Here is a 272-nt window from a genome sequence, read left to right as displayed (position 1 = left end):
CATATATATAATAAAAAAGTAACGGGTCGCTGTCTGTACATTTAATATATATAAGAAAAAATATTTTTTCTTATATATTCTCCATTTACAGACAGCGATCCGTTACATTTTTTTATATGTATTGTTTTAATAGTTTTGATATAAATGTAATATGATTTCTTGATTTAGTATCTAATCTAATCTGTATAAATAAAAATGAATAAGTAAATGTGTAACTTAGCGCAAAATTCCGGAACGGCTGGGCAATACAAGTAATTTTACATTAGTAACAG

The sequence above is a fragment of the Melitaea cinxia genome, chromosome 24, assembly GCF_905220565.1.
Source record: "Melitaea cinxia chromosome 24, ilMelCinx1.1, whole genome shotgun sequence".
In the NCBI taxonomy this organism is placed as follows: Eukaryota; Metazoa; Arthropoda; class Insecta; order Lepidoptera; family Nymphalidae; genus Melitaea; species Melitaea cinxia.
The sequence above is the reverse complement of the archived record's forward strand: the minus strand, read 5'-3'. Positions refer to the sequence as shown.